This window comes from Peromyscus californicus, unplaced genomic scaffold (assembly GCF_007827085.1).
Source record: "Peromyscus californicus insignis strain IS unplaced genomic scaffold, ASM782708v3 Scaffold_11__1_contigs__length_118956290, whole genome shotgun sequence".
NCBI lineage: Eukaryota > Metazoa > Chordata > Mammalia > Rodentia > Cricetidae > Peromyscus > Peromyscus californicus.
In genome coordinates this window covers 53,287,324-53,311,360 of record NW_026294402.1, presented here as the reverse complement: position 1 = coordinate 53,311,360, position 24,037 = coordinate 53,287,324, and the positions used below count along the sequence as shown (strand labels likewise).

The window sequence follows — 24,037 nt, the reverse complement described above, 5'->3', positions numbered from 1 at the left end:
ACCCCCACCCCCACCCCCCACCCCCGCCCTCTGCCCCTGGTCAGTTCTTCCTACCACCTTGTGGGATCCCTGGGTTCAAACTTAAGCTGTTAGGCTTTTACACGTGGGCCTTCAACCCACTGCGTCATCTCACCCACCCCATCTTCATACTCTAAATGTCTAAATACCCACAATATCTCCAAAGACCCCTGCTCTTCCCACTGACTGAAGACGGCCATCCGCCCAGGGGCTGAAGCCAGAAGCCTGGGCATCGATCTCGGTTCCTTCCTAAGCTTCCTACATCCAGTTAATTCAAAAGTCCCCCTCTTTCCCCATCAATCTACCCCACCCCCACCCCCGAGTGTGTCCACTTCTTTTCAGGTCCCTTGACACAACTCCAGATGTTTTCTGCCTAGACTATAGCATCTGGCCTCCTGCCTGGCGGCCCTCCCTGACTCCAGCCCTGCCCTACAATAATCCATTATCCACCATGCTGCCAGAATGGCTTTTCAGAATGTAAATCTGGCCATAGCTGCTTAAACTCTTCAATGAATTCCACTGGCCTTAGGATAAAGCCCAGACTCCTGCAAATAAGCTGCTTACGGCCTGGCTGCAGCTGCATCCACAGCCTCTCTGCAGCTGGCACACTCTCCCGAGCATGGTGCACTCTGGCCCCTCAGGCTTTCTGCTAGTGATCATGGGACAGTGCTAGGCCTCGTTGTCGTGTGACTATGGAGATGTTACTTGCTAAGGATTGTGTGTATGTTTGTGTGTGAGTGCCTGTTTGTGTATGTGGATACATGAATGTGTGCCTGCGTATGGAGGCCAGAAGAGAACCTCTGATGTCTCTCCTAAGGTGTGCCTGCCTTAGTGTTTGAGAGAAGGTCTCTCCTTGGCCTGAAGCTCACCAGTTAGGCTTGGCGGGCTGGCTAGCAAGCTCCAATGATTCACCTGTCTCGGTCCTCCCAAGCTGGGGTTATGAGCAGCATGCCCACCACATCCACATCCTCTACGTGGGTGCTGAAGGGACACAGAGCAGGCAGACAATGCAGCCACCAAACCATGGTGGCTGTGAGGAGGGAGGAAAGGCTCACTAGCCAAGAAACACACATAGAATTGGAAAGAAGTGAGGCATAGTCTCTCCTAGAGACTTGGAAGAGAGCAAAACTGAAGCCTTGGCCCAGTGAAACTTATTTCAGGCTCTGACATTCAGAATTTTAAGAGAATAAACGTGAGATCATTTTTTACTTATTATTTACTCTTTGACAACTCCACACATGTATAGAATGTATTTTTATCATATTCCCCCTTTAATTCTTATCCCCCTCCCACTGTGAATCCTTCATCACCCCAAAATCACCCATCATCTCCTGCTTTTATGTCTGTTTTAGTGTTTGTGTGTGTGTGTGTGTGTGTGTGTGTGTGTGTGTGTGTGTGTGTGTGTGTGTGTGTCCATGTCCCACTGACTTTAATTAGAGTTGCTTGCCTGAGTGTAAATGGGGGGTTAGTTACTGGAGTATGGGCAATTTACTTACTGTTACATCACTGAAGAAAAATGGCTCCCCTCTCCCTAGCAGCTGTTAGCTGCCAATAACTCCTCAGCTAGGGATGGGGCCTCATGAGCTCCTCTCCCAGACATGATTGAATGTTGACGGGGTCAGCCTTGTACAGGTCTCATACAGGTAACAGCTGCCATGAGTTCATGGTTCAATAGTACATGAGTACAATAACCATGCTGTATTAGAGTTCTCTAGAGTCACCGAACTTATGGAATGGATATATAGACATAGATATAGATAGATAGATAGATAGATAGATAGATAGATAGATAGATAGAAAGATAGATAGATAGATAGATAGAATATATATATATATATATATATATATATATATATATATATATATATATATATATATATATATATATATAATATAAAGTGAATTTATTGGAATGGCTTACAGGCTGCAGTCCAGCTAATCCAACAATGGCTGTCTGTGAATGGAAAGTCCAAGAATCTAGTAGTTGCTCAGTCCCACAGGGCTGGGTGTCTCAGCTGGTCTTCTATGTATGCTGGAATCCTGAAGAAGTAGGCTCCAATGCCACTGAAGGAATGGATGTGCTGACAAGGTGAGAGCAAGCAAGCAGGCAAAGAGAAATGAATCCTTCCTTCTTCCATATCCTTATATAGGCTTCCAACAGAAGGTGTGGTCCAGATTAAAGGTGTGTCTTCCCATATCAAGATCTGGATTAAAAGTGTGTGTAATCCTGCCTCAAGATCCGGATCAAAAGCCTGTGTCTTCCAGCTTCAAGATGCAGATCAAAGGAATGTTGTCTTCCTGCCTCAAGATCTGGATCACAGGTGTGCCCTTCATTTCTGGATTGTAGTTCATTCCAGAGAGTCAAGTTGACAACCAATAGCAGCCATCACACATGCCATCTCCAGAAGACAGCTTTCTGCCGCACTTCCCTTTTTCTCCAGCTCTTACATCCTTTCTGCTCCTTCTTTCAGTGTTCTCTGAGCCTTGGAGAGGATGATATAGACAACCTGTTTAGGGCCGAGCACTCGGCGGTCACTTATTTTCCGCACTTTGACCAGGTCTGAGGCTCTGCATTAACCACTGCCCGCTGTGAAAAGAAGCTTCTCTGACCAAGGCTGACAGCAGCAGTGGTCTACAGACGTAAACAGCAGTAGTACATTCCCCCTGCTCCCATGCCAGCCCCAGCCATGAGCTGTCAAAAGCTCAGGCTTACAGTACCAGGTATTCTGGCCTTTTGTGAAGCAGGCCTCACGTCCAAGCAGGAAGTAGCTGGTTACCCCTGTCACAGCCGTGCTACTGTTAGTTTTATGGCACATAGTCCACTGCTGGGTGAGACCACTGATGACTCCCCCATCCCAGCTGCTTTCGTAGCACCTTCCAGCATTGGGAAGAAGCTTCTAGTTCAGTTCCAGTGTGATTTCTCTGTGTCCTGAACCAGTGTATGGTGTCCTCAGCAATGGGGTCTTGCGTCCAATTCTGGCAGCAACCAAGAGCAATGGCAGGTGGTTGTATTGTTTGGAGAGGTCTCTGGGGGCTCCCTAACTGACATCTCATAGGAAGGAAGTCCATACCTGGCATTTGGGTTTTTAATAACTCATGTCTTCTGGGATTGACATTATCCACCCATGCAGGGTGCCTCTGTCCAAACTTTTTTCTGAAATTGTATTTTTATTATCTTACAAAGTAGTATGTTTCCATATGGCTTTTTAAAGCATTTTTAGTTCTGGTTAGTCATCCCTGATTAAATCCTGTGCTGTTTTAAAAAGTTATTATCCATTTTCTTTTCATTTATTGAATTATTTTATTTCTCTCTCTTGTGTGTGCACGCTCACGTGCATGTGTGCATGCCATGTAGAAGGGAGTATCCGAGTCCCTGGAGCTGTGGTTACGGACAGTTATGAGCTGCCTGACATGGGTACTGGGATTGGAACTCAGGTCCTCTGGCAGTGAGGACCATAAGCATCACGTGCTCTTAACCACTGAGCCATCTCTCCAGTTCTTGGTTTTTGGTTATGAAGCAGGGTCTCGGGCTGTCTTAGAACTTACTGTGTAGCTGACCTTGAATACATAGCAATCCTCCTCCTGCCTCAGCTTCTTGAATAGTGGGTGGCAGATATGAGCCATGTGTCTCAGGTATAAAATACATATTCTTTTAAGCCATCAAGTTTGGGGTAATTTGTTACACCATCAATAAGAAACAAACATAGTCCTCTTCTGCCTCCCTCTGCCTCTGGCTTCTGGTTGGATTAAGCCTTGGGTTAAGCTGGCCACTGGGCAGTAGAGAAACCATTTTTATCTCTACTTGGCCCAAGAAGTGGTGACTTTGGAAACATTCGAAGCAATACCTTCTTGGGGCAGCAGTCACACACAGGTCACCCTCGGCGTAACATGCTCAGGCTATTTCTAGGGTCTTTGCCGGCAGCAGGGTTGAACTAGGGCAGAAGAATTCCAGACGGGTGAGACTCAGCGTTTGCACTCTGTTTTTGGAATTCCCAGAAATACTTGTGGCAGAGGAGGAAGAGGGCAGAGGTTCTGTAGGTGCGAGGAGAGAAACAGCAGGGGCTTTGGGTTAGAGGTGTTAATGGAACTTTATTTATAGACACAGATTGAGAGGGTCTGAGAGCATCTTGTCATGTTGCTTTCCTAGCCCACTACCCGTCCCCATGTCCCTCCACAAGCGGACTGAGCAGATGAAGGCTTCTCAGCGATTCCGCTCTTCCCTCAGTCTCATCAGTTTTATCTTTTCCTTGTCGGGGTGAGGGAGCATGTTCTCCGTGGGAGCTAGTCACCTTTGCTCTGTCTGTCATTTGTTGCCACAAACACCCGTTTCCTCCCAGCTGTCACTGCGTTTGTTCTGCACGCTCCACCATACAGAACTCCCCATCCCAGCCTTTCCCGCGGTGATCTCTGACTTGGATTTCACACTGTTCAGCTTTGCCTCACCACAAGAGATACTCCCATGGAGGGCTAGGGGCCGAGTTCAGAGGTGGGGCGCTCGGTTAGCGTGCGTGAAGCCCCAAGTTCCACCCGAGCACCACAAAAAAAGATGCAGTCAAACAACAAAATACCCACTTAGGTTTTCTTTGTATAGATAATTCTCATGTTTGTATCTTTCCATCATTAATTTACAATGTCCCCTTTCTCACGTACACGTTTTTAGTATACATGTGGATATACTTGCTTCTTACAATACTTTCCCTACGTCATTACGACACGCTGCTGTAGTCCATCTGAGAAAGTTATAGACTACCACGCAGAAAAGGCAGAATTAAAGTCCTCTATTGATCTGGCCGTCGAGAGCAGGTTCTTGCTCCAAACTGGCACAGGGGCTCAGGGACATAGCATTTTTAAAGGTAAACCCCACAATGAGATCATTGTCAGGTTTGGGTCAGGGGAGCCTGGTAGCTGACATCTGTTTGGGCTATCCATCCAGCAGATACTTTGATTATGTATTTGGGCCATGGTCCTGGTCTTAGAAAGTCCTGAATGTGCTGCCAAGGCAGACATGATTGTTCAGGGGGTTAAGGGCTGGAAAGCATCTGAGCAGACAGAATGTGGAGTTAGGGTAAGAGCAGGGCAAGATGGCGTTTCTTCAGTCACTTCTATAGTATTGCCTTTAACACCCCCCTTCATCACACACACACACACACACACACACACACACACACACACACACACACACACACCCCTAGCCATTTCTTTCAGAGTTTGCCTAGACTTCTTACCAGGTTAACTATCTCATTGAAATGACTTGTGCCGATTTTGATTAGGATCACATTGAGTTTATCAGCTCATTTCTGTTGATCCTCATATCACTGTGTCTTCCCCTCCAAGAGGAAGGCCCGCCTCTATTTAAATCTCCTTTTGTGTTCGGGGAGAACTGTACCATGGTCTCAGCCCTGGTGCAGCTTCTTCTCTCCTTTTTGTTTCTTTTTGTTCATTTCTGTCAAGTTCGGGGAGGGTGGTTTTGTAAACCTGCATTTAAGCCACCATGAGTCCCAGAAGTCTTTAGAGTCTGCCCCGAATTGAGGGTGAGGGCGGGGATGATGAGCCGAAACTGTGGGTGTGGGTGAAATTCAGAGAAGATTAAATGCTAAAGGAGAGCAACAGAACTTAACAAAGTCCCAGCCTTTATGGGGAAAGTGACTGTAAAGTGAGAAAGCACACAGAAAGGGGAGTGAGGAACCAGCCGGGGAAGGTGGAGGGTTCCAGAGCTGCTAAAGTCAGTAGACTTCACTAACCGTGGGGAAGTTGTGGGTGGCTGTGGGAGAGGCGCAGGCAGTTGAGTGCAGCCTGTGAGAGGTGAAGCAGCCGGACATCATCAGTGCAAAGGACTCCCAGCATGCAGGGGAACCCGGGGTTACTCCTGGCGTACAGGACACCTCTGTCTCCAGGGAGAGAAGACCTCGAAGAAAGCGGTCTTGGTAGAAGGAAGGCCAAGGTGTTCAGACAGCATGAACTGAAGACTTAAGACAGCTAGAGCAGTCTGGTTTGGTGGTGGTGGTGGTGATGGTGCTTCCTTGGGTCTTGGGGATTGAAAGGAGAGCCTCCGGCATGTTAGGCAAGCACTCTACTCTGTTGTCTTTAGAAGTTTACCCAGAAAGCTCAAGTGTGTTGGGTCTTAGATGAGCAGGAATTAAGATTGAAGGGGAGAAATTTTGATCATTGGTTTTTTATGTTTAAATGATTTATCTGGGTAGAGAAAAGACAAAGACATTTGGTCATCTGGAAAGAAAAAAGGTAGGAGAAATAAAGAAAGAAGGAAGACGGAAGAAGGCAGTGTCAGCAATGAACAGACGTTCAGAAATAACACCTGACAACATGAACGAATTATTTAGGGATATAGTCGTTGAAACCGAGTGTGAAGGATTAGCAGTGTAACTCAGCTGGTAGAGCACTCACCTTGTATGCACAAAGCCCCGGGTTCGATCCCCAGCACTGCATAAAAAACAGGAATGGTGGCACTCACTCAGGAAGTGGAGGCAGGAGAATCAGAAGTTCAAGCAAGTTCAAGACCACCCTGGGATTAAATGAGACCATATCTCAAAAAAAAAAACCTAATCTGAATGCAATAATCTGATAAAGATTATTATCTGCAAAAAATATGTAGCACTTCTTTGTTTGTTTGGGTTTTTTTTTTTTTGAACAACTATGTTATTTACTTTTTTCAAAGGTGTTTGTATTGCCTTTAGGAAGTTCAGTAGCCAAGTTTGTTTGTTTGCTTGCTTGCTTTGCCTCTCTTTTTATAAGGGTTTTTAGACAGTCAGGGGATCCCAGCTATAACTGGAGGAGGATCTGTGAAGTCAGTGCTTAAGGTTGGGGATCCCCAGCAGGTATAGCTCATAGCTGTGTGGGTGGACAGTGAAGCAGGCTGATCAAATCAGCACCTCACCCAGCCCAGCATGGCCCAGGAGTCGCCCTGAGGACACAGCCAGGGGAGAGCTGTCCTGCATTCCCCTCTCGGGCTCTGCAGACCACCCTGGAGCTGGTATGACCTGGTCTAGAGGACATCAAGGAAAATTCCCCCTTCTCTGGCTCCTATACACCAATATCCTGATCCCCATCTGTACCCTAGACCAAAAGGAAGGAGCAAACATTTAGTAAGGCTGGAGTAATTTGGGGGTTATTGGGAGGAGGCCCTGGCTGTTGCTATTGCTGTGTGTTAGTGGATGTCTTCTTTGCTATCCTCACAAAGCTGTGGTCACACCCAGCAGTCAGTGGGAGGTCAGAGTCCACGAGGAGTCCCAGACAGCACTCACCCTCAGGCCGGATCCCCAGCACCATCACCTTGATGTACCTTTCTTGGCAGGAGTGAAGAGACACTGTGCTCCCCTTTGACTACCAGACTGTTGAATCAACAGACCCCAAGAATTGGAATTTCCCCAGAAATCTCATTCTGGGAGAAGAAACAGGCTGAACCTTGTGCCAGCCAGAGGGAGAGCTTGTCTCCAGAAGGAGATTTCAGTTTGACAACCCGTCAGACCATTTTTCAGAAGATCCTGGAGCTAACACAAGATGATGGGTGGGACCATGTCTTAACTAGGATTGCCTCATTGCAGATGCCCCAGGCTCTTTATTTAAACCCAAACTTGACATCGAGACCTAGAAGAAAGACAGGGGCAGTCACTGGACCTCCATTCCTCTTCCCGGTGTGGTCATAGCAAGTAAATCAGATTTGCCTGTTGCTCTTGCCTGTTTAACTGGCCTGTTGAGGACGGGCAGCCATGCTTGTGGGGCATGCCTGACCCCAGCCTCTGACCTAACTCTGCTAACAGCCCTGAACTGGTGGCCTGTCCATCCAATGTCACTAAGTGCGCCTTAGGAAGAACCGTGGGAAGAGCAGCACCTTTGCAGCTAACAGAAGGGGAGATGACACGGAGCGGGTGAGGAGGGAGGGGTCATCCTGGCTGCATTACATTATTAGTATCTCGCAGCTCTCCTTGAGCATCCCACAAAGACAGTGAAGGAAATATGATTTATCTCTGACTCACGGTAGGCATTCCATAAATATTTGGGATGAACAAATGAGTGAGCACATTGATTAATTAGTTAGTTTTGTGAGCACGGAGCCCTTACATGGCTGGATGAGGAGATGGGCTCTTTTTAGACCAGGAACATACAGATAAAAATACCCATGGTGCCAGGCCACGAGCAGAAAAGGAAAGGGTAAGTTGCCAATGTTTGTGGTGGTGAGTCAAGATGCCTGTGCATTAATCATGATACTTTAAAAATCTTTTGTTGGTGCTAGGATCACAGGTTCGTAAGTCTAACCACATCCATGTTTCAGATAAAAAAAAATGAAGTCCAGAAAGAGAAGGCATGTAAAGCTGCTGGCGCTCAAGGCAAGCCTTGGGTATCATCTCTTCCCATTCCGAAGGGCTTTCCCGCACCTATGCCACCTCACGCGGGACTTCCTTCCCAGAGGGAGAGTGTGCGACCAGTTCTCCTTGTAAACAAATGTTGATGAGGCATCTCTAGATACGGTGTATGTACTCTGTGCCAAGCACCATGCTAGGTACTGGTGATACGATGGCGGACTCTGTATTAACTTGACAGGGAAGAAGCAGACAGGCCATTAATCAAGCAATTCCAGTGAGGAAAGGGCATCCAGCTTTGGAAGTCCAGAGAAAGCATGAGGCTAAAGGTCGGGCGGGGGGTGCTTGAGATGGGGAGCAGACATCTCACACACCCCTCGGAGTTTTCCAGGCACATGGCTTCTTCTCCCACCAGCGTTCTGGGCCAATCTGTCTCCTACTTACTGTGATTGCCCTGGCTCTCCAGATAAGAGTCACACTTCAGAGGTCAAGGAGACAGATGCTGGACAGAGTGCTCAGATGGAAGGGGCCTCAAGTGTGGGGGAAGCCCTAGAAGGAAGGAATTGGGGGAGTTGTGGAGGACCGATGTGTGGGCCTGAACTCCAGGCCCCCCTCAGCAGGTCTTCCCCCTTCAGCCCTATCATGAGGCCAGAGCTACTCCAAGTACCTCCATTCCTGTCATTTACCCACCTCCTGCCTCCTGTCCATCCAGTTACCTCCACCTCATTGGCTCCTTCTCCTCCTTCCTCAGCAGCCCACCCTGAGTCACAGCTCCCATCTTCTTGATTGTTTTGCTAGCTTGTGACACTCACTCTCTCCTGAAGATGTGTGAGGGTAAAGATAGAAATGGAGAGTGGAATAACCACAGCCCTCTCTCTCCAGCTCTTCATCCATGCACTTCCAGAAATGGAGGCCAGAGAGTCCTGGGTCAGCAAACTTGTAAAGGGTGGAGGAAATGCCACCAGCTTCTTCAGCTAGACATGGCTGGGTAAAACAATTGAGTAATGGAGGTCCAGGCTTCTCTAAGGTTTGGTAGGCATGGCTCCGTGGGCTGGGGCAGGCCACTATGCACTTTGCATGCTTCTCAAGGAGCTCTTAATTCAGCAACTGGGATTCCACACATGGTTCCAGGGGAGTCTTAGACATCCCTGAAATTGTGTACAAAGCCTCCTTCATTCATACATATCCTTGTTTCTAGAAGCCTATAGATCCCATCAGATTCCCCGAAGCATCTGTACCACACAGAAAGGCTCAGAGCCCCTTCTCCAGGGAGAAAGACGTGCCTACCATTCATCTGCCCCTTCCCCGGAGGCCCCCTCCACCCTCCGGGTTTCTTCCACTCCTGCGCTTCTGCAGGCAGCCTGTCCCCAGAGCCAGCTGGGGCCATGTGCCTCTCCGCTCACCTGGACACAGCGCTGCTGTGTCTCTATCGACTGTCCTATTTAGGAGCTGCTGAGCTGACTGCAGAAACCAGGTCTGTGTTTGCCCCCTCCAGAGGTGTCCAAGCTTTGAGGAAGAGGGGGAGCCAAGGGCTTCCACATCTTTGTGTTTGTGGAACATGGGCTCTGGGGTCAAAAAATACACTTCAGCCTAGACTGTGCTACCTTGACAAGGTAACAAGCCTCCTTAAGACTCTTGTTTCTTTGTCTACAAAATGGAGGAAGCAATCCCTTCCTCCAGACTAGCCAAGGTAATGGTTATAAAACACCAGGTACTTGATGAATGCTAGCTCTTATCTGGCACAATTGGATCCAGAAATTTCCTCTGCAGTGTTCCTGGCAGGAGGTTGTCCAGCTCCCCCTGAGGAGCTGTCACCTCCCGAGGTTGCCCAGCCCCCATGTGGCTGTGCTGACCCTGAGAAAGTTCTTGTGTCAGTTAGATACTTTTTGAGTTGAAGTGACAGGAACCCAGCACGCTGGCTCACCAGAAAAGGGTATTCATTGGTCGAAGAAATTGGGAAAGGTGGTAGGGAGGTGACTTCAAGGACTTAGGGAACCAATGTTGTTCTCTCTCTGTTTTCTGTGACTGTTTCTCTGTGAGACTGGGGCAAAGCAGCCAGCAACTACCAACACACATCACGGTAAGTGGTGAACTGGAAGAGACATCTTCTTTCTCCTGGTGGCTACACATAAATCCCCAGGGAAGGGCTAAGACGAACAGACTTTGAGTCACATGCCCATTCTTGAGCCAGTCACCGTGCACAGGGCTATGGGAGGTTAGGATTGGCCTGGTCATGTCTTGTGACCAGAGAGTAGGAAATAGTGGACTAGGAGCGGTCGCCATTTTGGAGCCTTGTGGAGGGTGGGAGGGCAGGTTCCCTTATGAGAGGAATGCTTTTACTAGAAGTCTGGGCAAACAAAACCATTGAGTGTTTTGTATTCGACTGGCTTCTCTGGATAACCTTTAGTTCAGTACCAGACCTAGCTCTGTCCTGCCTGCACAAGCCCAGGCTGTTCACTCAGCTGAGTCACCCTGCAGGAGGGAATAGGAAGTGTCATTGTGACCTTTCTCTCTTCCAATTTACCTCTTGCTTCTCCCATCTCTGCATAAAATGGGTTCCCAGTCCCCTTATACCCCGACTCCCCTTCAGAAAACAGCAGTGTGCTCAGGAAGCTGGAATGGGATGCTGACTTGAGGATCAGCGATTGGATTGTGATTGACAATATGAGGGGTTGTCTTTGGTGGCCCTTGTTGCCCTCCACTGGTCGGGTGTCCCTTTAGCCACAGGGACAGCTGACTGGAGGAAAAACAAGGAAGAGATAGGCGGATGCTGGGAGGAGGCTAAGGAAGAGGAAGAGAGGAAGTGGGAAGGGAGAGGGGTGAGCCGGGAGGCAGCCTCAGCTCTCCGGTTGAGAAGCACACTGGCATGCTTCAACCGGTGCCCGGTTTGTGTGGTGCTTACCGTGGTGCCGAAGAAGATTGTGGTTGAGAGTCAGCCTCTTGGGCAGTCAGGGCAACTGGCAGTCTGTTTAGGCTACTGTAACAAATTACCATACACCGTGTGACTTACAGATAACAAACGTTTATTTGTTGTAGTCTAGAAGCTGAGAAGCTCAAGCTCGGATGCCAGCATGGTCTAGGAGGCCCTTTCAGAGTCGCAGACCGAGTCTCCAGCCATGTCTTCACATGGGAGAGGGGACAGACCAGCTCAGTCGGGCCTCTTTTCTGAGGACACCAATCTAGATGGTGATAGTTTCACCCCTGGAGCTAATTACCCTTTTCCCTACAGCCCTCCCTTAATACTGTTTGTCATGTTAGGGGTTGGAGCATGGGAAGAACTAGCGACCGAGATACAGTCTTAGGCTTCCTGAGAGACCTTGTGGGGAAGAAGAGGCATCCAAAGCTTGGCTCTGGAGCTCACTGTAGGGTGTACAGGGTGGAGTCTAGAGGGAGGCTGGCAGGAAAAGGGGCTTCTCCTCTGCCCCCAGTCCTTGTTCAGAGGACTGCCCTTGGGAAGTCACCCCCAGGCTAATGAGAATTCTTCCTTAGGTTTAAAACCAATTAAGCAATAAATGGCTCTGATTAGTTACTTCTCTCAAAGTGAATTTTGATGAAATCCTCCCCCATACACTCTGGGGGTTATCTAGCTCTGGGTTTGCCTTAGAGACCCCATAGGGGTGTCTGGGGAGGCTGGAGGAGGGGCTGGAAGGACTGGAATGGGGCCCACGACTTTCAAAGTACTGCAACCTTACAGGGCAACCTGTATTCTCTTAACATTTCAGAAGGTCGCTGTGCACCGGAGGCAGGAGCTGGTCCCCAAGAAGGAAAGGGGTGTGGGGAGAGAGAGACAGAGAGACAAAGAATTATAGAGACACCTTTGGCCCTTTGCCACATTATCTCAGCCACCACTTAGAGAGTTACCACAGAGAAAGAGTCAGAAGCGTTTAGCAGAGGCGAAGCTAGGTGGGGAGCGCCCGGGCACAGGGAGGCAAGGGGGCAGGCCAGGCCTCCAGGGGAGGCAGGCATGTCACGGGAGAAGTCAGTTCTCCAGGTCGTACTGTGGATTCTGAGTAGGGGAGTCACCGACTTGAGTTCTTAGCCTTCTGGGATTGTAGACATGGTTGCTGTTGTCAGACCTTCCTGCAGGGACTCCTGTGACCCCTACCATGAGAGGGCAGGTGAGCAAGGGCATTGTAAGCCAGAGAGAGACAGGGGCCAGAAGTGCATGTGGGAGAAGGGGGAACCATGTTTGTTCCTGCTGTGCGTTCCAATCTTCCACACAACTGCTGTTGTGTCCCGTTCTTTCACACTACACCTCCTTCCCTTTGCAGTCAGCAAACAGAGGCCAGGCCAGTCCTTAGCTGTGTCTCCAGAAGGATAACACAGCCTGCAGAATCACAGGGCCAAGCTCTCTCCATCCTCAAATGGACATACTCATAGATCCTCACTCAAGTCAGAGAAGCCTCTAGAAAGGAGTCAAGACCCAGAAGGGCTGTCCACCCAGGAGCTTTGCAGTCTGGCTGCTCAGCTGGGTATCTGCCATTACCTTCTGAGTAGGAAGTGCTTTGTAGAAAGGAGACTCCTAAGTGTGAGGCCAGCCTGGGCTACAGAGTAGGATGCTGTCTAGAAAACAAACAAAACAAGCATCTTTCTGTAGGTCCCTGGCCATTGTCCTCCAGAGCACTCCCCTCTCCTGTCCTCCTTTCTGTCTCTCCCTAGTTGCTGTTGGCTCTGAGGACCTCTCTGCCTAGTGTTGGCCTCCTGGGGGAAGTGCCACGATTTTCAGAGTGATTCCTTGAGATTGAGGAGTCACTATGTTGTCCCTGGCTCTGGCGCTGGAATGATTAGCACCACTGCCTCCCACCCATGTCTTTGGCTTCAGTTTGGGGTACTGGGAGTGGACCTGGCCTGGAGGATTGACTTCTGACCCCATGCTGCAGCTCTGGGACCAGCTGTTTCAGGCCCACACTTGACGCCATGTCACTTTCAGGCACCTGGCACCCTTCCCGTTGGCTCCACTGCCTCCTCACCTTTCTGGAACATACCGACTGTCTCTTCCACGTGAAGCAGTGCTAGAGGAAGGGAATGATCAGATCGGTCTCTTGGGGACAAGGGACAAAATCCAGTTCATACTAAACCTTAGCACAGGATAGGATGTGTGGATAGATGGGGGGCGGGGGGGTGAGGCTGTCATTGTGGGCAGCCAGGCATGGAATAATGCAAACATATCCCAGCCAAAAGAAGAATCCGTACCAGAATGCTGGATCTCACCAGCCCTCTCAGATGCGATGAGCAGAGATAGACGTTCAGTTTGTAAAACTGTTCTTTATTCAGACAGACAGCATTCTGAGAAGACAGTGGATTAACTTCCTAAAAACCTGTCTTCTGACTCATCTCCAGTCAGGAGATTACAGAGAGGAGGGGCAGAGTCAGGCCGTCAGTCATTCTGGAACTCAGGCTTGCCCCTCCGGTCAGGTGGTCAGCCACATTTTTTGGGGGGACTTGGGATGCCTCCTTGTCGTACCTTGCACTCTTCCCTCATCCTGTGGATGTTTGAAATGTGCAGGCGCATCCAGAAATGCTGAGTCAAGGTAGTTGCTGCTGGGATCAACTCTGTATACTCATCTAGGGACATCTGGACCAGGGGGGAGTGAACCCAGAAGAAGCAAAACATGACCAGTGTGTATGTGCTAAACTGTTACAGTAAGGACATGAATGTGCCAATTCCTTTTTACAGTGTGGAGTACAACTGTGTCTGTATCATACAGAATGTCAAAGTGCCTCTGTGAGGTTGAACAGTCAACCTAGGGGACAAAGGGTTACTGCTGGGCTGCAAGAATACCTGAATGCCTCTTGAAGGCCGCCAAGAACCTGTCTTCTTCTTCCTGCTTCTAACGAAAGATTGGCTTTCCAAACCTCCTAGGCTCCCCCTGACAACCTCAACTCCTGAAGAGAGTGGACTCTCTCTGTACCGATTCAAAAGAAAAAGCCCAGGAAAGAAGTCAGGTTGGCTCAACTTGCACTAGGTTCCCCTCTCTGGATCTATCAACTGTGACCAGAGAATGGAGTAATACAGTGACTGTTTCCAGTTGACTGTGGTGGCAAATGCTGGTTGGGTGCCTGAGGCAGGAGGATCACCGATTCAGGGCTTGCCTGGGCTGCTATATGGTAAGGCCCTGTCTCAAAACAAAAACAAAAACAAACAAACACAACAGTAACAGGGGCTGAGGCTTCAGCTCAGTGACTGAGTCCTTGTCTCACATGCAAAGGCCCTGGGTTGATGTCCCAACAGCACAAGTTCATCTCTCTTTGCTGTCTCTCTGAGAAGACTGAGGGGTTGCTTTGCCAGTCCCACTTGAGGAACCTGTGGCTCTTTGCATTCTCTTCAGTCATTTCTGGGAGCACACACAACAGGACATCTTTCCTCCCCTCAGCTGCAGTTCTGGCTCATCACCCCACTCAGGCTGTTGTCTGTCACCTCGGAGGCTGGGCCTCCTAACCCACCTCTCCTGTCTTCCTCTGGCATCCTCTTGTCCTGCTAGGTTTACTTAGTGCTTGAGGTGGAGGCTGTGTTAGTCAGGTCTAAAGGACAGAGCAGATAGAACGGGATTTATTAGAATGACTTGCAAGTTGTGGTCCAGGTAGTCCAAGAGAAAGGCCAAGAACCCAGTAGTTCTTTGGTACAAGAGACTGAATGTCTCAACAGTCCCAGTCTGGTGCTGGAGTCCCCAGGAAGTCTCAGAAAGCTGCTGGTCTTCAGTCTACATTGGAATCCCAAAGTAGGTTCTAATGCCAGTGAAGGAATTCCTCGGCATCAGGGTAGATGAATTTGTCAGGGAGCATGAAGGTGGGCAGACAATAAGCAAGGCTTCCATGTCCTTCATATAGGCTGCCACCGGAAGATGTGGCTCAGTTTATAGTGGGTCTCCTCGCCTCAAATGGTTCAATCAAGAAAATCCCTCACAGGTATGTTTAGCTGTTTGAGTTTTAGTTGATTCCAGATGTGGTCATGTTGACCACCAAGATTAGTCATCACAGAGCCCAAAGATAAGATCCCAGGATCTGGAGTCATGTATAGCTGGGTTTGAGTTAGATGCCAACATTTACTGTGGCGTGAAGTCCTGCTTCCTCATCTGTAAAATGGGACAGATACTGGTACCTAAACAACAGGGTGTGGTTGGTGCTCGTTCAAAGAGATGGTGAATGTAAGCTCTTGGCCCACAGCAGGTACTCAATACATTACAACTTGGAAATGTTGTATCAAGATATGGAGTCTTCTTAGTCCCCTCTTCAAGTAGCAAGATCACTAAGCAGGAGCTATTTCTAACAGGTTAGACAAGGGTGCCAAGGGCTGTCCCCCAGCGGTGGGCTAGAGAAGGGAATCTCAGTCCCTCCTTAGGTAGGCCCACACATAACTCTTGAGGTGACTCTGGAAACCCTCTGCTCCCTGGGTGAATGGGAAGACCCTGGTGGAAGCTTGAAGATCCACCATTGTCCCTTAGGAGGAAGATTGATTCCCAGGGTATAGCATCAGGATAAGAACCCTGGTCATAGCCATCCTGTGTCAGCACCAGCTACCCTTTCTAAGGCGCTGGCCATGATCATGTATAAGGTATGAACAAGCCCATCTCAGCTTTCCTTCTCCTTACTTGGGTCAGCACCTCTGAACTACAGGTTAGTGGTATAATAATTATGGTGATAACACAGGACCACAAGGAGGATACATATTAAACACATGCTCAGACAGACACACTTGAGCCATCCCCAGGTGCAGAGGGAAACAGATGGCCTTGACCGGAAGCCCTCCCTGACACCTCCCACGTGCCAAGTAACAGTAATGGAACCTGCTAACTTGCTTGAGGATGGTCTGCCCAATCAAGGCCCATGTGGGTGGTGAAAGCTTTCCAAAAGAGAGATTTGCAGAGGACACAAGATTCTCCAGGCAAGGGCACTGGTTTTTGCAGTGAGGCCTGGGGAAAATTGTCCTCAGAGTCACATATGTGGTCAAGTTACCGAGGGGCCAGTCCTCCTCTTCCCATACACCATTTCTCTGAGTGCTGGGGAATGTGTGTTTTAACAAGCCATCTTCCTCCTGTGAAAATAGCTTCCTTCCCTATTATTTTTAAGATGTCATTGGTTTTAAGATCTTTGACACCACATTGCTATAGAGGGTGGCTCGGGGATCTACATTTTCCATTTGTTATCTGGGAGACACTTGCATTCATGAAATTTGCCAACACACACTCAGGAGGTTGACCACATAGTCTAGGAGGCAGATGCTGGGTGTCCCAGTTTCCTTTCTGTTGATGCAATAAAAAATACCCTGACGAAAGCAACTTATGGGAGAAAGGGTTTAGCTCACAGTCCAGGGTACAGTCCTTTATTGCGGGGAAGTCACAGAGGCAGGAAATTGGGACAGCTGGTCACAGCACATCCACTGTGGAGAGCAGAGAGAAAATGAATGCTTAGTACTCAGATACCATTTTCTGCTCTTACACCGTCTAAGTCCCCAAACCAGGGAAAGGTGCTGTGTACCTTCCGGCTGGGTCTTCTCACATGAGCTGAAGTGCTCAAGACCATTGTCCCAGGCTTGCCCACAGGCCAACCCGCTCTAGATGACCCTCACTGCGATTCTCCTCCTGGATGGTTCTAGGTTGTGTCCTGCTGACAGTTAACATGACCCATCACACTGATCCCTCTCCAGTGTGCCCTACAATTCTGTACAGAGGACTCTAGGAACTCAGTTTGGAGTTTAGGGGACTCAGTTTCCCAGAAAGGGACAGAAAGAACATCAGCCCTGTCTGGAGAGGGCAACTCGGCCGGGTCTTCTCCTTCAGGGAAGACAGCATCAACAGTGTCTGCAGAATCTGCAGAACCCTGTCCTCCCTCTGAGTCCACTTAGGATGCTGGCTCCCGGAAGCTTGGGGCTACCCCTTGGCTTCCGACTCACTGAGCTCTTCCCACACCATTCAGCCTGCCAACCTTACAAAGCTCCTCTTCCAAGAATGTCCTCCCCTGGGTAATTGGACCCTCAGGCCATTGACATTTAAAGAAATGTTTTTGACCTTTTCAGCGGTTCTATAAAATCACAAAATAGAACTCTAAATATTACTGCAGTCTCCAGCTTGCCCAGATCCTGGTGGAGACTCATTTTCCAAGCTAACTCAAGAATGAGAGAAAATAGCATAATTGCTCACAAAAAGGGGTTTCTTCTCAAACTTGCTCCATAGCATTATGGGCTGCACCAACTGCACCAGGACTGGCCTCTTCCACCACCATCCCAGCCATAGCACCAATACCTCTTTTGTTATTGTCACCTAAATGATATGATTGACAATTGTTTGGGGCTTCCACTCTTGAATCATCACCGTGATAAAGATCTGCTTGCAGTTGAGATGTTTAGCCGAGCTGTATGAAGACCTCTTCCCCAGGCTCCTTCCACCATCCATGTGCAACTAGAAACAAATGCAGAAGGAGCAGTGTGTCTCGAGGGATATCCAAGAGAGAACAGGGTCATGGGAAGGGAGAGTAAATGTGTTAAGAAACTTTTTTTTTTAGAAATCTAATCAACATGAAGGTGAACTAGACATTAGACACCTCAGAATAGCTTCTTATGTGACTAGAGATCGGATGAAGAGTAGAAACCTATGTTGTTTCTTTGTTTCCAAAGAGCAATTTTGCCATCTAAAGTAGGAGGTGACAGACTCACCTGCAGATTAAATCCAGCCCTGATGTTGAAAATCGTTTTTTATGGATTTTAAATAACAGCTTTGTTAAGGTATAAATTTTCTCACGAAATTCATTCTTTTAAAGTACATAATTTATCAGGGCTTTGGGGTAGTCACAGCATTGGATAACTGTACCACATCTAATTCTGGAACACTTCCATCACCCCAGACAACGCTGGTGAGCTGGTTAGTATTTTGTCTGGGGTCATCTGAGAAATGCCTCCATCAGATTGGCCTGTAGGCGAGTCTGTGGGCATTTTCCTGACGGATGACTGATGTGGGAGGGCGTTGTAGGTGCTAGACAGGTGGTCCTGAGTTGTATAAAACGAGATGAGGAAGGCATGAGGTGCAGCCAATGAGAAGTGTTCCTTCTGCGTCAGCGTCCTGCCAGAGCTCGCTCTTGCTCTGACTTCCTTTAGTGACAGAGTGTGACCTAAGAGTTGAAAGATGAAGGACACCGTTCCCTCCCCGGGCTGCTTTTCCCTCCTTTCTTTTTTGTTTTCCCTTTGGTTTTGGGTTTTTTTTTTTCAAGACATTGTTTCTCTGTGTAACGGTTCTAGCTATTCTGGAACTCACGCTATAGACCAGGCTGGCCTCAAACTCACAGAGATCCTCCTGCCTCTGCCTCCCGAGAGCCACCACAGCCAGCCGGAGTTGCTTTTGATCATAGTCTTTATCACAAGAATAGTAGACTATTATAGGGCAGACGGCCTATTAATAGTTGCTCCCGTCACCCGCTGTGTCTGCCAAAGTCCCTGAAAACCTCCAATCTACTTTCTAGATCCATGGATCTCTATTTTGTAATTTTTATACTAATTTGATAGTATAATATGCTACCTGTTAAGTCAAAATAGTTTTATTAAACACAGTCAAGAATTATTTATGTTGAAGCATGTATCATACGTAAAAAACATGCCATTGTATGAATACATATGCATCATTTTCTGATACCAGTTATGACATTGAGTATGGTTTTTTTTTCATCCTCTGGCACCAACTACTTACCTTCTCGCACACCACTGCCAGTCAATTCTCTGATACTAACTGGGTCGTGGACAACTCAGTTCACACACTAGTTATCCAGGATTAGCGTAGACCCCACCGTTTAAAGGCTCAGTCCCATGAGACTGCCTCCGTTTCAGATGCCAGCTGTAAGTGGGGTACTCAGACTACTAACATTTCCATTCAATTGCAAATTTTGGGGTCCCTCACACCTTCCTCAGGTGTGTGCTAGAATGACTTGTGGAACTCGGGAAAATATATTTACTGGTACCTAATAAAGCAAAAGGAAAAGATTCGGGGGGCAAGGGATGTGACACAAAGTGCCCATGTTCTGTCTGGGCATGCCACCCTCAATATAGTATAGTTGTAATATATATAATATTATATATAATAGCCAACCTGGATGCCCCTGGGCTCCTGTTGGTGAGTTTTTATAACCAATCTCTAGCCCTCTTCACCAATTAGAGATGGAAAGGGACTAGGGGGAAAAGATGCTGACGTTTCCTACTCCCCAACCACAGTTTTTGCCTCTCTGGTTACTAGACCTCGTCTGAAGTCTATCTACCCCCCCATTCCCCGCTTTGAGTCATCAGCACAAACTTACATGTGATCAAAGGGACATCTTACAGATAACAAAGACATTCCTAGTACTTGAGAAATTCCAAAGGCTTTAGGACCTAAGTGCCAGAAACCAAGGGCAGAAATCAAATGCATGTCTTCACTGTCCATATATCCTGACCACATTTTGAAACCCATTGACTGGTTGATGGATGATTGAGTTGCTCCCACAGTTGCACTGTTTTGAAATTACGCACAGACACATTTTTGTATGAACGCATGCTTTCAGTTCTCTTGGGTATAGACTAGGAGTAGAATTGTCAGGTCACCCGTTTCCCTCAGTAAGGAACTGCCAGTGTTCCAAAGAGACTACACCTTCTACGTTTCCCTGGACATTTTGTTTCTCTACATCCCTGTCAACACTTACTATTGTCTGCCTTCCTTATTTTAGGCATCTCTGTCCTTATGACAGGTACCTCATTGTGGGTGCCATATACATTTTGAAAAGAGTGTAAAATCAAACACAAAGAAGCCTCTAGCTTTGACATGCCCTCGGTGGCCCCAAAGCCCCAACACTTCAATAAGTAGCTCTTTACTGAAAATGCTTGCCAAATGTTGGCCTAAGTTATCTGTTGAGTTAAGAGGGAAAACTAAAATCATAGTCACAATAGTTATGATAATAGTTAACATAAAAGTTAACACATCAGAAGTTCAAATGCAAATTATTTAGCTAATGACGAAATTTTTAAAATTTTTAGTTGTATGTGGAATATTTTTATTAAAAATAATCACGATTTGGGCCTGAGAAGATGCCTTAGTTGATAAAATGTTTGCTGAGCAAGCATGAGGACCTGAGTTCAGATCCCCAGTTACCAGGTAAGAAACTGGGCACAGCAGCATGCATCTACAACAGCATGCATCTACAACAGCATGCATCTACAACAGCATGTATCTACAACAGCATGCATCTACAACAGCATGCATCTACAGCAGCATGTATCTACAACAGCATGCATCTACAACAGTATGCATCTACAACAGCATGTATCTACAACAGCATGTGTCTGCACTCGCAGCACCGGGGAGACAGACAGGACTCTGGAAGATTACTAACCTGCCAGTGTAGCCAAACCAGCGAGCCCCAGGTTCATTGAAAAAACAAAGTGGATGAAAAAATGAGAGAGGCACCTGATGTCAGCCTCTGACCTCCACACATATGTGTACCCACATAGGGACAAGCATACACATCATTTTATACCAATCGTCAGTGTACAGTGGTTGCCAATATAAGAATCAGCATCATGCATAGTTGACATTCCTTCTAAATTTGGCATGTTAGAATTGTGTGGTTTTGTAAAACATTTCTCAGTCACCACATATGACTGCACTCTGTTAATTCACGGGTGTCTCCAAAACCATGAACTAGAGTATAAAGAGAAGCAAGCACATGGTCTTTTGACACTGCTGGGGTAGACACTTCATTATGCAAGAAAATCCTGCATTCACATTCTCTGAGAGAAAGGTTTGACAAGTTAATTAATTTGTCTTTCTCTACTGAAGTGCTCTGCTGCTAAAATCCACAGGCTCGCGGCAGTGGACCCAGTTCCAACCTCAGAAGCTGCACAGCTCTTATGCCTACTCAGCATTGGACGGAGACACCTTTCCTTGGACAGCCTCAGGGTAAGCAGAGCAGAGAAGCAATTCTCCGGGACTGGAGAGGCATTAGTCACAGAGTGAATGTCAGGCCATGGGTTGTTGGTAACAGGACTGGGGCTTAGCTCAGGTCTGAAAGCCAGCCTGTATTATTGTATTAGAAGATATTGAGGGATTGTTATTCATTTTCTTAGGTGTGATAATGGTGTTACAGTCATTTTTAAAAGTCGTCTGCTAACGCTGAAGTATTTATGGTTGAGATAAAATGATGCCTGGGATTTGCTTTAGAATACTGCAGCAAAAAGCATCAGGGAGATTTATGAGATCAGATTGGCAAGTATTTAATATTCATAATTGTCGAAACGGGTGGTGATTTATAAGGGTTCCTTTAACCATTCTTTCTACATTTTATGTCTCTAATGTTTCATAATATAAAGTTAAAAATAATGAAATGGACAAGGACAGAAAGATTGTGGGACAAGGGGAGGCACAGCAGGGGAGGGAGGGAAGGGCCCAGAGATGTTCCATAATCCCTGACTTGCTTCTCCCTGAGAGTCAAGGAGAAATACAGGACACTCCAGAAGGGGGCTAGAACCCCAATGCAAGGACCTTTACGTTCATCCAGCTCTATAAAAATATGATATCAGGCTGGGAAGAGCTCAGAGACCTAGAACCCACATAAAGAACTGGACGTGATGGTGTGCACTTGTAATCCCAGTGCTAGGGGATGGAGACAGGTGGGTCTATGAGGCTCACCGCCCAGCCAGCCTAGCCTACTTGGCAAGCTCCAGTAAGGGACTGTATCTCAAAGAAGTAATGTGAATGGCTCCTGAAGACTAAAACCTGAGGGAGGTTATCTTTCATGCCCATGTACACACACGTGCACTTGCCTGCATACAACATGCATACATACACACAACCTGGGATGATATCTTTTGGACCTGAAGTAAGGGCCTGATTAAATCTCCCAGATTCTAGTAGTACCTAACATCAGCAAACAGCATGGTACTTTGATCAGGGCTGTTCTGTGTTTGCCCGCCCTTCCACAAAGACTCCTGCTTGTGATGACAAGTGAGGTCTTAAGACAGAACCCTGACATCAATGTTTTTTTTTTAGCTTCAATCCTAACCTAAAGTCAGGAGGTAGTTTAGGCAACCAAAAGAAGTATAAAGAAATACTTTAGCAAACACCTAGGTACCACTACTCTGCCTCCAAATTTAACATTGTGTACTCTTAAGACCTACCTCTTTCTTTCTTCCTTTCATTCTTCCTTCCTTCTTTCCTTCTTTTCTTTCTTTCTTTTAAAAAGATACATTTATTTCTATTTTATATGTATAGATGTTTTGTCTGCATGTATGTCTGCGTACCATGTTGTGCAGTGCCCATAGAGGCCAGAAGAGGGTGCCAGATCCCCTGAAACTGAAGTTGCAGGTGGCTGTGAGCCGCCATGTGGGTGCTGGGAATGGAACCAGGGTCCTCTGCAAGGACTGCTGAGCCATCTCTCCAGCCCCACAAATGACAATTTGTGCCTGTTTTTCTAAGCACATACATAAGAGTTTCTATTTAGCGGCCAGTAGAATAGTTGTTGATTTCTAGGGTATGTGCATAGTATGTTTAGCAGCTTTTCTAAAAGTGGTTATATGAGATTCTCTGCCATACCACATTCTGATTTTCCTGCCCATCTGTAGAGCATGAAATAATGTATCCTGCTCTCTTAATCTTCCATATCTCTGATTACTTATGAATTTTACTTGTCTGTGACCTCCCTATTTGACTGTCCCATCCCCTGTCTTGTTCTATTGCTGTGAAGAGACACCATGACCACAGCAACTCTTATAAAAGAGTTCATTGGGGCTGGCTTACAGTTTCAGAGGTTTAGTTCATTGTCGTTATGGCAAGGAGCATGGTGGCACACAGGCAGACATGGTGCTGGAGAAGGAGCTGAGAGTTCTACATCCAGATCCACAGGCAGCAGGAAGAGAGTGAGCCACTGGGTCTGGCTTGGGCTTCTGAACCGTCAAAGTCCCACCCCCAGTGACACTTCCTCCAACAAGACCACACCTCCTAATTCCTCCCAAGTAGTGCCACTCCCCAATGACCAAGCATTCAAGTCTATAAGCCTATGGGGGGCCATTCCTATTCAAACCACTACACTCCCTCATTGTTGGTCCTTCTCTCAATGACTTACAGACGTTCTTTATATCTTCTCTAAACTGGCTCTTCATTAGCTTCATGGTCACACAAGCTGCCTCCCAATGACTAGATTTCTCAATTGTAATGTATTTTGTGCAGGAAAGTTTTTACTTTTAATGTGGTTGAACTTATCTATTTTCAACATTATGATTGAGTCTTTTCCCTTGAGTCTAAGACACATTTTCCTACCCCAAGGTGGATATAGAAAGCTCTCTTTTGTCTTCCTCTAAAGTTTTTAAAAATTTTAACTTTCACAATTAGATCTTTAGCCTATCTGGGATTTTTTTTTTCATAAGATATAAGCATTAGGCATAATATTTTTAATGACAGTAGTTCTGTTTTAAATGTTAATTAATTTTATTTGGTTTTTTTATTATTATTATTATTATTATTATTTTATTGGGGGGAGGTGAGCAGGCCATGGAACATGTGTGGTGGTCAGAGGACAAATTTTGAGAATTTTTATCTCTTTCCACCTTGTGTTTGAGGCAGGTCTTCTCTTATTACTTCTGCCACACTGCATACTCCAGGCCTGTGAGCTTCTGAGAGTCCCCTCTCCCTTCCCTCATCTCACCGTAGGAGCCCTGGGATTATAGCTGAGTATTGCTACCTCTGGCTTTACATGTGGGT

General features: G+C 47.1%; 1 long non-coding RNA gene across 1 annotated transcript; it reads left to right on the top strand.

Annotated features, from left to right (window-relative positions):
- Window positions 1-1,940: 1,940 nt before the first annotated feature.
- Window positions 1,941-24,006, top strand: LOC128104273 (uncharacterized). The gene is made up of 3 exons (XR_008215932.1): window positions 1,941-2,339; window positions 21,145-21,241; window positions 23,900-24,006. It is a non-coding gene; the product is annotated as an uncharacterized LOC128104273 (long non-coding RNA).
- The last annotated feature ends 31 nt before the right edge of the window (window positions 24,007-24,037 follow it).